Genomic DNA, 15,366 nt, shown 5'->3' on the forward strand with positions numbered 1-15,366 from the left:
TAAGTCAGCTTATCTCCTGTTAACTTACTAGGCCTAGCTTGAGTATCCAAGGGCCTGTCCTATGCCCTTTCACCCAATTGCATACAGAAAGCAGGCTCCAGAACAGCAAGGAGTGTGACCTTATATCTACTTATTGGCAGAGAGCAGGGTCTGGAATTTGAGATATTTAGGGCTACTTAGGCGTGGGGGTTAAGGCTCCTTTAGAATGAGGTAGCTTGGGGGGTCCTTGGAGGGGTTAGGCTCTATTTTTTATCCTTTCAAGATCTCCTTCCTTTGTGTCTTGGAATTCATAGCCACTAATGCCTCAAGATCTCCATGTCAAGATCCAGGTTAGAAATTTGTATCTCCCAGCCTCAAGATCAGGATCACAGGTGAGCCTTCCAATTCTGGATTGTGGTTCATTCCAGATATAGTCAAGTTGACGACCAGAAATAGACACTACAATCCACCCCTTGTCAACATGACACAAATATCTCATGTCCCACATGAAACAATGACAAGGTCATAAATACACCTAACATGATTTAACTATTCCTCATACAATTACAAACACATCTGTAAATTTACAGCAGGGCAATGTTCCTTGGGAACATTCTTTTAGTATCTCAACTTAAATACCAATTGATGTTACAAATGTATTCATAACAAAATAATACAGAAGCATTCATATTACTTTACAATCCTCCCTCCCTTCTGCAACTGGTTACATGGCCTTAGCTGGTATTTATAGCTACCTTCCTCTACTACCCATTCTGTATTTCCTCTACCCTCTGCAAGCACCTCAGGTCTTGGCTCTTTTCCTGGAGGAGTGACCCACACCTTTATTCCGGATGGCTCTGTGTTCTTTGTCATCCTGCTTGGATAAGACTGCTGTAGTTTCCCACTGATTTAATCACAGGACATGGTAGTACTAAGAGACATCCTAAGGGATCTCCTGCACTCCAGACATAATCCTTCTTGCCCCCATTGTGGAGAGAGAATCCAATTTCATCATGGTTATCTGGATCTGCTACCCCTCCTAACACCGTTATTTCTTTCTTAGCCTATTGGTTTAAGGGCATTAGAAGCCCAACATGACCTGGGGGAAGTCTGAGCTTCCAGTTCAATGGAATGTTTGTAGTGGCTCCTGGTAGGAGCACTCCCCCCCTCTGGAACCAAAACCTCTAGGCCAGAAGAAACTAGAGTTGTGGAGACAGGAAGCAAAAATGTTCCTAGAGGGTCACTAGGAGTGATAGTGAGTGGAACTATTCCACCCCTTGATTCCGGCACTCATGGATCCTGGCTATGGGAGAAACTGTACCATATATTGGATGCTGATTCAAAGCATATACTGCCTTCTGAAGAACTCTGCCCCGGCCCTCCCTGCTGCTGCCACCTAATTGGCACTATAACTGTGTCTTCAAAAGGCCACTCCATCTTTCTATCAGACCAGCTGCTTCCAGATGATGTGGAACATGATGTAGGTTCTGTGATCGTGGGCCCACTGTCACACTTCTCTGGCTATGAAATGAGTTCCTTGGTCAATACCATGATGATGGTTAAGGCATTCTGTAAGTCCAAGGATGGTGGTTTTGGCAGAAGCACTACATGCAGGAAAGGCAAATCCATAACCAGCATAAGTATTTACTCTAGTAAGAAAAAAAAAAAGTTGTCCTTTCCAAGGAGGAAGTGGTCCAATGTAGTCAACCTGCCACCAGGTTGCTGGCTGGTCACCTTGAGGAATGGTGCCATATCTGGGGCTCAGTGTTGGTCTCTGCTGTTGGCAGATCTGGCAATCAGCAGCAGCTGTAGCCTGGTCAGCCTTGGTAAGTGGAAGTCCATGTTGTTGAGCTCAAGCATAACCTCTGTGATGGTTTGCATATGCTTGGCCCAAGGAGTGGCACTATTAGAAGGTGTGACCTTGTTGGAGGAAGTGTGTCATTCTGGGGATGGGCTTGGAGACCCTCCTCCTAGCTACCTGAGGATACTTAGTCTGTTCCTGGCTTCCTTTGGATGAAGATGTAGAACTCTCAGTTCTTCCTGCACCATTCCTGCCTGGATGCTGCCATGCTCTTGTCTTGACGATAATGGACTGCACCTCTGAATCTATAAGCCAGCCTCAATTAAATGTTATTTACAAGACTTGCCTTGGTCATGGTGTCTGTTCACAGCAATAAAACCCTAAGACAACCTCCATCTCAGACACCATGGCCACTTTGTTCATATGCCTATTAAGCAATGACAGAGATGGCTGGGGAAAGAGGCTGGCTGTCCACAGAATGGGTCATCTTATCCACTTGATTACTGAGCTCCACCTCAGCCGAAGTCACCTTTTGGTGAGCATTTACTTGGGGCACACATATCTTCACATCCTTTGCCTATTTGGAGAGACCTACCCACATACTTCTTCCCCAGATGTCTTTCTCACCAATTTTCCAATTGTGATCTTTCCAAGTCCCTGACCATCCAGTCAATCCATCGGCTACAGCCCATGAGTCAGTGAACAATTATACATCTGGCCATTTCTTCTTCCAAACAAACTAATACCAGGAGTACTGCCTGAAGTTCTGCACACTGTGAAGATTTTCAGGGTTGTCTCAGAAAGGGGTTGTAATGCTGCAGCTCTCCACTTCTGTGTGGTGCCTGAATAACGTGTACAGCCATCAGTAAACCAGGTCCTAGTCTTCTCTTCTTCAGTTAGCCGATCATAGGGAACGCCCCATGAGGCTATAGGTGCACGCTTGGCAGCAGATGGCATTGTAACAGGAGTAGAAACCATTATTTGAACAATTTCTTCATGTAAGTTGCTTGTGCCTTCAGGACCTGCCTGTGCCTGATCACATATGTACAACTTCCATTTGATAACAGACTGCTGCTGTGCACATCCTATTTTATGACTTGGAGGGACTGATAGCACCCAGCTCATGACGGGCAGTTCGGGTCACATGGTAACTTGGTGTCCTATTGTAAAATGTTCAGTTTCCACTAAGGCCCAATAGCAGGCCAAGAGCTGTTTTTCAAGTGGGGAATAGTAATCTGTAGATGATGGTAGAGCTTTGCTCCAAAATCCCAAAGGTCTCTTCTGTGATTCACCTACAGTGGTCTACCAGAGACTCCAAACAGCATCTCTATCAGCCACCGACACCTCAAGTACCATTGGGTCTGCTGGATCATATGGTCCAAGGGGTAGAGTAGCCTGCTCAGCAGCCTGGACCTGTTGAAGAGCTTTCTCCTGTCCCAGGCCCCACACAAAGCTAGCAGCTTTCCAAGTCACTTAGTAAATGGGCCCGAGTAACACACCCAAGTGAGGAATGTGCTGTCTCCAGAATCCAATAGACACATTAAATGTTGTGCTTCTTTATTGGTTGTGGGAGGGGCCAGGTGCAATAACTTATCTTTCACCTTAGAAGGAATATCTCTGCATGCCCCACACCACTGGACTTCTAAGAATTTCACCGATGTAGATGGTCCTTGAATTTTGGTTGGATTTATTTCCCATCTTCTGATACGCATATGTGTTACCAATGAGTCCAGAGTGGTGGTTTGAATATGTTTGGCCCCTATAGATTCATGTATTTGAATGCTTGGCCATAGGGAGTGGCACTATTAGTAGGTGTGGCCTTGTTGGAGAAAGTATGTCACTGTGGAACAGACTCTGAGGTCAGATATGCTCAAGCTAGTGACAGTGTGGACAGTGTGTTGCCCATGGATCATGTTGTAGAACTCTCCGCTCCTTTGTCAGCACCATGTCTGCCTGCACACCGCCATGCTTCCCACCATGATGATAATGGACTAAACCTCTGAAAGCCAATTAAATGTTTCCTCTTTTTAAGAGCAGCCATATCCTAGTGTCCCTTCAGAGCAATAAAACATTGTCTCAAAACAGCAACAACAAACGGTGTGTTCCATCACAGAACTATTCTTAGTACACAGGAACGGGAAAGGACAGTTTTCCAGGCATCCCTGGCCCATTGGCTAATGCTTTCAAGAACCAACCCACTGTGCACTGTCCATTCAGACTACCTCAGAGGCATCTCCACCCTTTCGGCAACTCTATTCTCCAGTTGAGGTTCCTTCCTCTTTTTCAATATATATATTTGCCTGTCTCATGACCTACCATGCCCTTCCTTCAGCTGAGTGGAGCAAAGTCTTATATCACAGCAAAATTCCTTTCTTGAAAAATCAAGCCTTGGGCTGGAGAGATGGCTCAGCGGTTAAGAGCACTGACAGTTCTTCCAGAGGTCCAGAGTTCAATTACCAGCAACCACATGGTGGCTCAAACCATCTGTAATGAGATCTGATGCCCTCTTCTGGTGTGTCTGAAGACAGCAACAGTGTACTTATAATAAATAAACAAATTTTTAAAAAACAAAATCAAGCCTTGCCTCCAGCTCCAAATTCAAGATGACCTGGGCCATGATCCTACCTAGTACAGTCTCTCTGGCAAGTGGGCCCAGTCTCCTGTACGGAGTCTGCCTACCCATCTCTGAAAAATCCAAGAGTCATAAAACTCCTGTTTGCCATATTTTGAAGGGAAGATTCTCTTCCCTCTACGACTCCATCATGGTGGCTATGGGGGTGGGGGAAGGCTGTACCAGAATTTAGAGGCGTGTCTCCCCTCCCCATCCCACTCTGATAAACATGGCAGCTATCCTTCCAAATGAAAACTCTTCTCTGGACCTGAGGGTTCCCCCTTTTCTAACAAAGTATTTCTGAAGGCTGATCGCATGTCAGCTCCTTACCATGACCTGAATTTTAAGTTGCAATAGCTTTGAACTCACTATCTAGCCAAGACTGACTTGGAACTCCTTTACCGCCTGCCTTTACCTCTTGAGTCTTGAGATCACAGGAATAGGCCACACCTGGCTAAAATGTCCCACCTTTACTGTATAAGTTTTGTATGTCCTGTCATTTTAAATAACTCTCTTCCTAGCCCAAAGTGAGACCAGCCTTGTCTGTCTGAATGATGCAAAGCAGAACCCGGTTTCCCAGATGATCAGTTAAAGCCTGGGTGACTGGCTGAGCCATTCCTGTGGTAACACTCCCAAACCCTCAGGTCTGGCAGCTCCCCAGGCTCCAATGGTGCCGCAGTTAACCTTCACCCCAGTTTTTGCTCCAGTGTCTGGAGAGCTGGTTTCTTTCCTGGCTATTCATAGATGGTATGGTTTGGATACAACTCAAACTCAGCCCCACCCCAACCCCCATGGGGCAATGGTGCTGAGAGGTGCTGTGACTGGTAAAAGTTTTGTCTGGGGTGCTGGAGAGATAGCTCAGTGGTTAAAGGTATTTGCTGGTTTTCCAGAGGACCTGGGTTTCAGACCCAGAACTCACATGACAGCTCAGACTGTATGTAACAGGGGCGTTACATACACTAACACCCTCGTCTAGCATTTGAGAGCACTACATACATGTGGCATATTGACACACATGCAGGCAAAAGACCATACATAAAAATAAATTAAAAGAAAAAAAAAAGAATGTAGGCGTAGAGGGTAAATGAGGATCCTGGCCTTGGTAAGGACTAAGGGGGGCTTGTGGGTTTGTGAACAAGCAAGTTATTGCAAGAGCTGAAAGCACACGTTCCTGACACTGCCATCTTCTGGATGATGTAGCCAGTGGAAGATGGGGGCTTGCCACAGTTGGCACCACACCTTGTGTATGTTCAATATCCAAAACTATATGCAAAAAGAAAAGAAAAAGAAAGAATAAAAAGGAGGATGAACGAAATCTGTTTTGTTTATAAAGCCAACTTGCTTTGGCGGTGAAGAATTAACAAGAGTTGTTTCTATATGAGCATGGTCGTGTATAGACAGAGCTCTACTACCTAGGACACAGATAGAAAGATCTGTGTTCAAGGTTATCTTCAGCCCCTCTTCAGCTTCAGGCCACCCCGAACACAGGGGACCTTAGCTCAGAAGCTGGGCCATCAGTGCTGCACTGTAACTGGCCCTGTCTGGGAGAAATGAGGTCACATTAGTTCATTAAACACTTGTGCCCCATCCTGACTCTCTCAATGGTTGAAAACCAGGCACCCGAGGCACTGAGTTCTCCCCAGGATCTTCAGCTGGGAGAAAAGGCTAGGCCCTGGGACAACCCAGGGAAACAGTCAGTGTGCCAGCTCACCTCACACGAGAGACGAGGCTGGCAGCACGGACTGAGTGTCCTTGCTGGGCTGCTGAGTGACACTTCCTACCTTCTATTTACACTGTTCCCTCACTGTTAGGGACCCTGCAATAAATGTTAGATCTGGGAGGCTGCCCCTGAGGAGGAGAGCAGCCAGGCGTTACAGGCTAGCTAGCACCATCCCTAAACTGTTAAGCTGTGGGCATGTCTTGGCCTTGAGGTAAGGCGGAACGGGGATTAGTTTTCTAAATGATGACCTTATGTTCTATTTAGTGCCTTCACCGATCTGCCAAGTGCAGGGCCCTTCTCTGAAGTCTACAAACACAAGGACAACAGCTCCATATTACAGCTCTCCCTGCCAGTGCCTTACAGGACATCTGACATCTCAGAGCACTGAACAGGTCTAATGGATAAGCATGGGGTGGGCATGTTACTCAATCTCTGTCCTTCTTCCCAGAGTGGCCACAGTGGACAAACCTTCTTTTACTGCTTCTCACTATAAATTTAGGTTTTTAATTTTTAAAATTCATTTATTTTATGTGTATAAGTGTCTGCATATAGGTCTGCACATCATGTATGTCTATGGATCGTTGTGAACTTTAAGTGCTGGAAACTGAACCTGGTCAACACTTTATATTCATGTGGTATTGGGGATGGAACCCACAGCATCACACACGCCTTAGGTCACTTACAAGCACTGGAACACTTATACCTGAAGCCCTTATAGCGCAAAGCCAGACTGCATCCTTCCAATGGTGCTGCCCCTGCCCTGAAGCAGCACACAAAGGCAAACAGCAACAAGCTCCTGCTCCTGAAGTAGCAGCAGGTAGGCAGCAGCCAGGAGAGCAAACACCACTGCCTTTTGTGCAGTGAGACTCGGTATTAGTCAGGGTTCTCTAGAGGCACAGAACTTATTGATTATATATAAAAAGAGTTTGTTGTGATGACTTACACACTATAGTCCAACTACCCCAACAATGGGCAGCTGTGGATGGGAAGTTCAAGAATCTAGTAGTTGCTCAGTCCCATGAGGTTGGTTGTTTCAGCTGGTCTTTGGTAGTGGGTTCCAACAATGTACCGGCATGTCAATGCAGGCAGGTGAGGAAGAGTGAGTCTTCCCTCTTCCAATGTCCTATGTAGGTCTCCAGCAGAAGGCATGACCCATCAAGGTGTGCATCACCACACCTGGATTTCAGACTTGTTTTGTCCCAGGCTGACCTTGAACTCAGAGATCTTGCCTCAGTCTCCTGGGATTAAATGTGTGCACTGCCTTGCCTGGCCCTAAGCTTTTCATAGCTACTGTGCCTCAAGATCTTCCTGCCAAGATCCAGGTCAGAAACTTGTGTCTCCCAGCCTCGAGATTTGAATCACAGGTGAGCCCTCCAATTCTGGGTTGAAGTTCATTCCAGATATAGTCAAGTTGACAACCAGGAATAGCCATTACGGACTAGATATAAGCAAGACCTGTCCATGGGGTCAGAAGGCAGACAGAACCATCTGGTCTCAGGGACAGTCTGACGACAAGCAGATGCTGGGTGCCAGCAATGGATGGGCTGCCTAGTAGAATGCATCAAGTGAGATGCTGAAAACCTGTGCGCCTGCAATTGGCATATTTCAAGACAAAGAAGAAAGCCCTAGAAGGAAGCTTATACATCTCGCTCTCTTCCCATGCTAATATGTGCATCGAAGAGGCAGACAGTGAGAATGAGCTGATGTCATGGCACAGAGCACAGGACAGAGTATGAGTGGACTGCCTGACAACAGCCTCACTCACCTGAGCACTGTGCAACATGTACCTGGGACCTAGAAAAAAAGCAAGCAGGGTGTGTGGACAGAAAGGCACACATGGAGGAACAGGAGCTGTTTTCTCTGACTTCCCAGCTGGATATCGAACAGTTTGAGACAGTCTGTTAGGGGTGTATGGATCAAGGCTTTGGGCAGAAGCTGAGGGCCTCATGCAATCATCTGACAACTTTAATGACAAGGAGTGAAAATATCAGTCTGCAAATGATGGGTCAGTGGCCAGGTCCCGCAGCCAAATCACTGCTGGCTGTAGTAGCTCCTAGGGTGAAGCTGTTCTTTTGTGATGGGCTGTGATCTGGGCTCCAGGGAGCTGCCAGCAGAAGAGGTAAACACGTGGTGTCGCCATTCCTGAGACCTTGGCTGAAAAATCCTGCAGGCAACCAATCAGCTGCAGTACCCTCCTCTCCTCCCTCTTGGCAGCCAGCGCCCTGTAAGGCAATGCTGTTCAATCCAGCTATTACACAGCAGTTCACCATGACAAATCATCTCCTGTGATCCTTCTCCTCAGATCCCCAATGTTCTGAAGACACTAATTCAACCTCACACCAGGGTGTTACTGTCTCTGCATAGTTTAAAGGAGTAGCACAAACTAAACATGCTATAGGTTTGACAGAAAGCTGTGTATACAGGGCAGCTGATCATTTCAGCTTCCCCTTGGAAGGCCAGCCTGTCCCTTGCCCCCACAATAGGGACAGGCCTGGCCTTCAGGTAGCTTCAATCACCTCATTTTGTATTAAATAATAAACACATAATTAGGATATTCTGTTTAGTTTCATTTTTTTGTTTGTTGAAACAGGAGACACAGGCCAATGGTGAAGAAACGAGAAGCAAGAGCAGGATGTCATCCTGGACTGGGGTTAACATCAGCTGAAAAGCAAATGGTCCAGCACAATCAGCACTGCCGGCTGCTGATGCTTACCACGCTTTTCATGTACAAATTTTTACATTCATTTATTTATTTAGAGACAGGCTGTCACTGGGTGGCCCACACTAAGCTCAGAGTTCTGCCTGCCTCAGCATCCCAAGTGCTGGAATTAAAGGCATGAGCATCCCTGCCCACCTTCATTTACAGGTATTTTATGCTAAGATTTTTCATGCTTAAGGCATGAAAAAATGTATAGGATCTTGGGTATGGCCTTATCTCTTCACAGCCAACCTCAAACAAAAAGTAAGATATCCTACCTTCCACTGTCCCTGAGGGCTGAACTTTTGACTTATAACCTAGTTAGGAGTCATGGCAAGTGATAAGACACTTGAAGTGATTAAACCTCACTCATTGAGTTGCTTCTGAGACTACCCAAGCCCAAGCTCTGGAGTAGCTTTACTTTTTTGCACTTAATCTTCATATTTAAGCCTCTATTGAAATATCTTTAACACAATCTCCAACCCTGCTTTATAAACTGGCTAACCTGGAATTCTTTTCAGCATCAAAGCCTGGTGTTATCTTAAGTTAGATCCTTAAAACTGGGGGGAGTTCTCAGGCTGGTCAAAGTGACAGCCGGGAGCTGTGCCTCTTTGCTATGTGCCCCCCAAAAATGTAAATAAAATAAAGGCACAAAAGTAAAATGGAAATGTGGGATTGGAGACCACAGTAGGGAACCTGAAGAGATAGGAGATGGGAGCACCACAGCATCCCACATCCCTGCAGCAACACTAGTGATCTGGAGGAGGGGCAGAGTCTCTGTTCTGTCTGGGAACAGTCACCCTCTCCAACAGATCACATGATCCAGGAGGTCTCAGGGAGAGAGGGAGCACAAGCCTGGAAGCCAACCATCCTGGCCTGGAACAGACTTGGAAACCACTTGACTCCTTTTCTAGAATTTTCCTCACTACGTACAAGGTTAGACCAATGAAAGTTGTCTAGAGGACGTGTCATTCACCTGTTCCTTATAGCTGTCACATCTCCCCCATAGAAGATGGCTGAGCCTAGTGGTGGCAAAACAATGGTCAGCAGGCCCAGGCAGCAGACAGGTCTGCTGAGCAAGACACTTCACTGGGGGAGGGGGAAGCATCGAGGATCAGGGACTTGTGCAAGGACATAAGGTACACTCTAAAGACATGACCTATCAGGCAGAAGAAAACACAGGAATGATGCTGAGGGTCGACAGATGTGGTCTCAACATCAGGTCCTCCTTGTCCACTGTCCAAGAGGAAAACTAGCAAAGCCTCCGTTGCCAATGAGCCTAGAGAAGGGCCAGCCAGGCCTAGCCTGGATGCTGACTACATGCAGCATCCTCCCGTTCTGAGCCAGGGTTTACCACGCCAGCCCAGTAAAACCGTATCAGGCATAAGAATGACCCAGCACTTGCTGTCTACTCTGACATACTGTGACGCCTGAGGCCACATAGGAGGTTTAGAGTGAGAGGGGCGACATGATTAGGCTCCAGAGTAATCCTGACGCTGGAGACTGCAGCCGTCCACCATGCAACAACCATGCAGCTCTCTGTCCCGCCAATTTAGCCTCTTACACAGCAAGTCTGCCCCTGCTGCCGTGACCCCCTCCCCGCACCCAATCCTGACAGAGATAAACAGAAACATCTTCCAGTACCGTGTGGGTTGTTTTCAATTGTCAGAGATAATCTGGTCTGTCCCAAGCCAGCGGGCCATTTAGTTTTCATTTAACGCCTTGGAAAGGGAAAACTGAGTTCTGACGAGAAGGTGCGGGCCACCTCGGCCTCGACCAACCTGGTCCAGACCGGGTTCCAGGAGCCCGGCGCCCGACTGTGGGTCAGCCCCGCCAGGAGCGCAGCCCGCTAGCCCCAGCCACCCGCCGCACACTCACCGCCTCCGCCGCCACCGACTTCCGGGTGCCGCACCCGCGCGCCTTAGCCGCCTGCCCAGGACCCGCTCGGCCCGCCGGCAGAGCGCTCGCTATTGGGCACAACAGCGAAGGGCGGAGCGGTGAACCCACAGCCGCGGCCTTATTGGTCGTATGCGCTGTCGCTCAGATGAACCGCTCCGCCCCCGCAGCTGCGCCAAGACTGGAGCTGCGCCAAGGCTGGAGCTGCGCCAAAGCTGCGAGCTGTGCGGGTATCTGGTCCCTTCATGCTGTCACAGCTGCTCAGCTTGTAGGTTATCTCTGCGAGATTGAGAGAGCCCCTACACCCCGCCCAGTTCAGGCGCTGGACCCACCCCCATTAGACCGTGTCCTGGTCTTTACCTCTAGACCATATATATCATTTGCCCTGGATAGCCCTCCGTTTCCTTTGTCGCCTCCAAGTCCATCCAGACTGATCCCTCACCTATTGTATTCCCCCGCACTAGAAAACAAACACAGAACATGGCTCCACCGTGCCTTCCATAGTCCATAAATAGTCACGAAGGCTGTCCTGCAGGTCCAGACCCCAAGGATGAGGAATTTACCACACTTGAGCTATGTTTGAACAATGACTGTGGCATTTAGAACAGGGTCGAGACATTCACTGGGGGCTTCCTGTGCCTGCTAGCAATAGGTTGTGTCGGGCTTGAGCATCACTAAGGTGGAGCATCAGAGGTCTTCCGAAATACAACGACAAAGACGACAACCGAGAACCACGTTAAAGACAACGATAATGCACTACAGGCTCTCAACCCAATAGTCTTATACTCGGTTCTCATTCACTCCGTTTTAGAGATGTAAATATAACATCTTTAGAGCAGTTAAGCTATTCACATGAAGTAAAATTAAAGGGCCGGCAAGATGGCCGCCTGGGTGTAGATGTTTGCTGTCAAACCTGGCCACCTGGGATTCCATCCCTGGGATCCACAAGGTGGAAGAAGAAAACTGAGTCCTTTAAGTTGTTCTCTGATGACCACATGTGCATTGTGGTGTATACACACAAAATAAAATGTAATTAAAAAAATTTAAAAGATGCCAAGTGGCATTAGCTTCATCTAGGTATCATGGTCCCAAACGCAATGCTGATGCTTTGCAGAAAACTGGAACTCAGAGAGGCAAAGAAAGGCTGTGGCTAGACCCAGCCACAGGTCGGCTACACCCTCTCTCTCACAGCCTTACCAGTATTTCCCCTGAGAGCTAAAGGGAAACAATTAGCAAACACCGGACTCGGTAGACCACCTGGCCAGTAGGTGGCAGACCTAGCTAGGCGCTTCCATTCTTCCTCCAGCTTAGCACAATCACCCTGTGCTCCTGCCGCTGTCTCCAGCTGAGCAGCCAGACCACTTGGTCTTCAGGACTAAGAGGTAGTAGTGGTGGGCAAGTAGGACTTGGGCTTGCGGCTAAAAGAGCATGCTCCGGGTTACAGACTAGCAGATACATAGTAGCTTCTCCCCAAAGCACCAAGCCATGCACCTTGGAGTGGGACATGGGCTGGGTAAGCTTTCTCATCATTCCTTTCCATAAAGAGAGATGTAAGAACATGTTGGACAGTGGTTCAAATCCCATCACATCCTTTGGTGGGATTTGAACCTCTGCTCCTATTTTTTTCTTTAATTATTTATTAACTTTACATCCCGATTGCAGCTCCCCCTTCCTCCCCTACCTCTTCACCCTAGACATCTAGTCCCAGCAGGACTAAGCGTATCCTCTCCCACTGAGGCCCAACTAGGCAGTCCACTTAGAGGAAGGGAATCCAATTCCCGCCCCTGTTCTGATAAGTATGCCCTCTGGTATTCCCTCCCATTGAGTCTGGCTTATTGTGCGTTCCTCAGAATGGGAGCTCACCATTTTTTGTAACCATCTTTTTGGGATTCAAGTGCCAACTAGTTAGGAAGTTCTTCCTGACATATGCCTTCTCTCTCTGTGGCTTTCCTCAGCACTATCCCTTCAGAGATGGCCAGCAGCTGGCTGGAGAAGGAGGGAGGGACACAGACAGACAGAAAGAGCAAGAAACACACACACAGGGGGGATTATTGTGTGGTCTTCTGCCGTCCTTGCCCTCTGTCTGATATGGAGACTTTTAGACAGCAGCCATGAAACCTATGTGAGCTGTCTCTATCCACCCCGATTTTCTCTATGCAGCTGATGATTTGGCTCTAAAGTGGCCAGGTCTCTAGAAGTAAACATCCCACCTTACGCTACACTGGGGGCTATGTCTCCCTTTTGCCCTGTTCCAGCAGAGAAGAAACCTGTTCAGCCTCTTTGTGCCATCAGCAAGTATGGGGAAATAGTGTGATACAGAGCTATGTGGTCTTCAAGAGAGGTGCTCAGGGGGACTAGGGGCATTTGAAGACATACCAGCGTGCAGCTGCATTTACTAAATCCACTTCTAGTAAAGGAAAGAGAGTGCCCCACCACACAGCAACTTAACCAGTATGGCAGCTGTAGTGTTGCTCTACATAGAGAGAGCTACCTTCTTGAGGAACTCTTGTTTTCTTGCTCACTCTTCTTGCCAGAGGTGCAACAATATTTCAATACCAAGATGCCAAATGGTATTCATTTCAGCTGGCAATTCCAACGGATTAGTAGCAACTACCTTGACTCTGAAAAGCTCCTGGTATCAATTTTCATTGCACAGTTAGACCCAGGTGGATACACAAGTGTGATCTTGCTCCAGGCATTTACTTTCTTTGTCCCTACCAAACAACCAGTATTGTGTGAGCACACTGGACTCAGCATAGGTGGGTAAAGTATGACGTCTGGGCAGCCACCCCCTAGCCTCCATTAGCATTATCTGTAGGGGCTTTGAGAATCAGACGGCCCAGAAGTTGCTCATTTCCAGGTACACTCAGGGTAAGAAAGGCTTCTAAGCAAGCACAGGCCAGATTCATTTCCACTGTCTGACTGAAGCTCCATCTCCTGTTTATGTTACAGCATCTGCCCCTTGGGTCCCCTCTGCTGTCACCGCAGAGATGTGGCTGATGTACTCTACCTGGCAGGGAAATACGTGTCAATCTTTTCAGACAGTGGATAAAGCTCCTTGTTATTTCCCCCAAGACAGGGCAGAGGAAATCGGGATACCATGGTGGAATGGGGAAGAGATAAACACAAAATTCCCCTTTCCCGGGTTGAGAACTCTCGTCATTGCCCCAGAAAAGAGCAGTCTCATGCAGCTATGGGGAGTGCCCACGAGCTCTGTAAATACAGGCTTCATAGAAGAAAAAAAGCCCTAGTTTTCCTAGAGTCTGTTTTTGCTCTCAAAATCACTGCAGCCATCCCCACTCCGAGTAAGCCTAGCTGACCTTGCTCGTCCTCGGTGCAAGAGTTATGGGGGCAGTGAGAGAACCTGGAAGTCCAGCGATTGGGTTCACGACCTGGTCGCCTAAAGCCTCCGTTTTCTATCTGCAAAATGGGAGCAGCAGCCCAACACTCTTGCACAGGGTAGGAGAAATACCATTCTAAGCCAATTAGAAAGGGATCGACGCTCAACGTCCGGCCAACAGCGGGGATACCTGCGAACTTGGGGTGGAGATGGAGTCAACGCTGCTGGAATCCGGGAGTGACCGCCGGTCTTACAAGCTCCAGCTCAGGGCCTACTATCCCCAGAACGCCACTGAAGGTGGCTGGGAGGGGACAACTCCGAACCTCCTGCCACTGTGGCAGCCACAGCATTCCCGGCAGGTGTCAGGGCCTCGGACTGCTCCGCTAGGGGGGCCGATCTTCGGCTAAGACTGACAACATCAGGAGCCCAACAGCAAGCCGCAATCTCTGCACATCCATCCAATCGGTGTGGGTTGCGGGACGCGTCTCTCTACCAATGGGAAAATTCGCGGTTGGAAGGGGCGGGGCGGAGGCCTTGTCTCCGGTCCGGTCCGCTTTGCGCACGGGCTGCGGGAGGGGTGGGAGGGCTAGCCTGCTGGCTGCTTGGGGTAGGGGAGGAGGAGGGTTCCCCCAACCCCCGCATCCCCACGAGTTGTGGCCCCGGGAGCCGCTTTCGGTGCAAGGAGCTGGAGAGGCCGCTCCCCGTGCGCCGGAGGGACCTGGGGACGCCTGTCTTGGGGGCGGAGGCGGCGCTGCGGAGCCGCCCACGCCGCGCGCCAGGTGAGCTTGGCCGGGTGGGCGGGGTCGGGCCGTGGGCCTGGGGCTGGACAGTGGCGTCGGTACCAGGACTGGGCGTGGGACCTGGGAGAGCGTGCTGGGTATGGCGTCTAGGCTGAGATGCGGACTGAGGTAGGGACAGGGTCCTGGGCTCGGACTTTAGGTCTGGGTGGGGTTCGGAAGCCGGTTCTTCTGTTCACCGGCGCTCTAGCCCAGGAGGGATCCCCAGAGACCCGGGTCGCTGGGGGCGGGTCCCTTTGTCCATGACCTCAGGGCCCTGTCCGATCTGGCCACGCCGCCAGCTTCATGCCGCCGGGCTGAACACGACCCAATTCCCACAGCCTTGACCTCCGCGAGCCACTGCAGCGCCTGCAAGCAGGGACCTGACGGCTATGGAAACTTTACAGGGACTCAGGGGCGGCGAGGCTGGGGAACTTTCTGGGGTGGCATGGCCGTTGGTGAGCGCAGGGTCTTGGTGATGCCAAGGGAATGTCTCCGCACCGCGATGCTCCTAAGGCCTCACAAAAGAGAGAGGAGGCGCTGCT

At 49.2% G+C, this 15,366-nt stretch overlaps 2 protein-coding genes across 6 annotated transcripts in view; one reads left to right on the forward strand and one right to left on the reverse strand.

Moving 5' to 3' along the window:
* TANGO2 (transport and golgi organization 2 homolog) overlaps nt 1–14,422 on the reverse strand; it is a 45,215-nt gene extending 30,793 nt beyond the window's left edge. For 2 of the 4 annotated variants that reach the window (XM_080918929.1, XM_080918932.1), the window contains exon 1: nt 14,236–14,422. The gene's annotated coding sequence lies outside the window, so the exon portion shown is untranslated. Of the gene's footprint in view, nt 1–10,453; nt 10,647–10,687; nt 10,745–14,235 lie in introns of those variants that run through there. The other 2 variants (XM_080918930.1, XM_080918931.1) reach the window with 2 other exon arrangements.
* A 255-nt stretch (nt 14,423–14,677) lies between these two features.
* Nucleotides 14,678–15,366, forward strand: part of ARVCF (ARVCF delta catenin family member) — a 54,553-nt gene continuing 53,864 nt past the window's right edge. For both annotated transcript variants that reach the window (XM_080919103.1, XM_080919104.1), the window contains exon 1: nt 14,678–14,824. The gene's annotated coding sequence lies outside the window, so the exon portion shown is untranslated. The remainder of the gene's footprint in view (nt 14,825–15,366) is intronic.

The sequence above is a fragment of the Micromys minutus genome (genome assembly GCF_963924665.1).
Source record: "Micromys minutus genome assembly, chromosome: 7".
NCBI lineage: Eukaryota > Metazoa > Chordata > Mammalia > Rodentia > Muridae > Micromys > Micromys minutus.